This window comes from Anabrus simplex, chromosome 2, assembly GCF_040414725.1.
Source record: "Anabrus simplex isolate iqAnaSimp1 chromosome 2, ASM4041472v1, whole genome shotgun sequence".
NCBI classification, from domain to species: Eukaryota; Metazoa; Arthropoda; class Insecta; order Orthoptera; family Tettigoniidae; genus Anabrus; species Anabrus simplex.
Window position 1 is genome coordinate 929248996 of NC_090266.1, and position 2141 is coordinate 929251136.

Sequence of the window (2141 nt, forward strand, 5' to 3'; positions counted from 1 at the left end):
GGTTCGCCCGGAAGGACGTGGGTTCGAATCCCCGTCAGGAAGTCGTAAAATTTAATAAACGAGATTTCCACTTCCGGAAGTGCATATGGCCCTGAGGTTCACTCAGTACCAGGTTAATTCCTGGGGGCAAAGGCGGCCGGGCGTAGAGCTAACCACTCTACCCCATCACGTGCCGAGGTTAACAATGGTGGAAGCCTTTACCTTCCACTCCTCCAAGGGCCTTCATGGCCTGTATGGAGGTGACTTTGCTTTGTTTGGCAGTTCAACAAATGCATTTTTGTGGTAGGCCTATATGCAAACAGGTTTTAAGCCATGAGCTTTCTGACTCAAGCTCTGAAATATTAAAATTGGGGTGGTTTAAAGAAACCAAATTTTGAAGTTATGAAATTAATTTGTAACTGTGAGGTCGTATATAGGGATTATAAGCATTATATAATGCAAAATTGTGCAAATCTTGTAACGGAGAAAAGTTTGAATGATAAATGCACCAACATTTAAAAGAAAAAATTGTTACACACTTCTTCAAAATTCGATCCTATACCGTTGTGGACTTTAAAAAAAATGTACGGAAACGAAGTGAAATGTATGGAACTGCTTCGGAAAAGAAGAGAAAAATGTAAGCAAGGAATGGAATGTTATTGTTTTGTAAATACTGTACGGTAATAAAAGGAGACAATAAGTTTGTAAAAATTACCTAAATATCTTTTTTTTAATATGCTGCCTGAGCAAGTTAACCAATGTTGCAAACCTTTGAAGTTTAATACGGTGAGTCGTGTTGAGAAATCATACTACTTCTCCTCAAAGCAGAGGAATCTCTGTAAAAAAGAAGTACTGTTAACATCACCAAAGTAAAAAATTGTCAATATTCTCCACACCTCGTGGGTCACTCCCCTCACAAGTCACTGGTAACTGATTATCAGTGCAATACTTCAGGTTGGGAGAGAAGATTCAGCTATAGAAGTAGTTACTCTATTCCTATTTTCTTCCCGAGTGTAGTTTATAATAACATAACATCTGTTTCATGAACGTTCGGTTGAACAAACTAAAATCCTCTGTTCATTACAACTGCATAAGCTGATGAGATTCATAACACTCACCAAAACCGAGCTCGATAGCTGCAGTCACTTAAGTGCGGCCAGTATCCGGTATTCGGGAGATAGAGAGTTCGAACCCTACTGTCGGCAGCCCTGAAGATGGTTTAACGTGGTTTCCCATTTTCACAACAGGCAAATACTGGGGCTGTACCTTAATTAAGGCCACGGCTCCTTCCTTCCCTCTCCTTGGCCTTCCCTGTCCCATCGTCGCCATAAGACCCATCTGTGTCGGTGCGACGTAAAGCCCCTAGCAAGAAGAATGTTTCCTTCTGGGTGTTTTAACAGAAAGTTTTAATATTTTGGGTGTCGAAGGACCTGCTTTATTTTAGGAATCAGAAGTTAACCGCAATCTTTACATATTTAACATTCAAAACAAACGCCAAATATAATAACCTATACTTATGTAATACATAGTAACCTAACCAACAATAAATTGAAACACTGTACTGTCACGCGAAATAATTTGTAAGTACCTACATCGCATTAGCATATTCATAAGATTAACAAGTAGGCATTAATTGTTAGGTCCTTTTGGCGCAGGGGATAGCGCGTTGGACTTCTAATCCAAAGGTCGTGGGTTCGATCCCCACAAGGGACGCAAATTTTTGAAGTTCACTCATAGTTTTTCATTTTTAACTATGAGTGAACTTCAAAAATTTGCGGGTGGAAAACAAATATGAAAGCCCGACACTAAAATGGAGGATGAAAACTGATAATAGCAATTTCAGTCGTTGATTTTTAAATCCAACTACGAGCTTTATAACCGCAACAACTTTAATATACGCTATTGGAGCTGGAATTACCGCGGCTGCTGGCACCAGACTTGCCCTCCAATGGATACTCGTTAAAGGATTTAAAGTGTACTCATTCCGATTACGGGGCCTCGGATGAGTCCTGTATCGTTATTTTTCGTCACTACCTCCCCGTGCCGGGAGTGGGTAATTTGCGCGCCTGCTGCCTTCCTTGGATGTGGTAGCCGTTTCTCAGGCTCCCTCTCCGGAATCGAACCCTGATTCCCCGTTACCCATTACAACCATGGTAGGCGCA

At 41.1% G+C, this 2141-nt stretch overlaps 1 non-coding gene across 1 annotated transcript; it reads left to right on the top strand.

The window, feature by feature from the left end:
* Positions 1–1619: 1619 nt before the first annotated feature.
* Positions 1620–1692, top strand: TRNAR-UCU (transfer RNA arginine (anticodon UCU)). The gene has a single exon. It is a non-coding gene; the product is annotated as a tRNA-Arg (tRNA).
* The last annotated feature ends 449 nt before the right edge of the window (positions 1693–2141 follow it).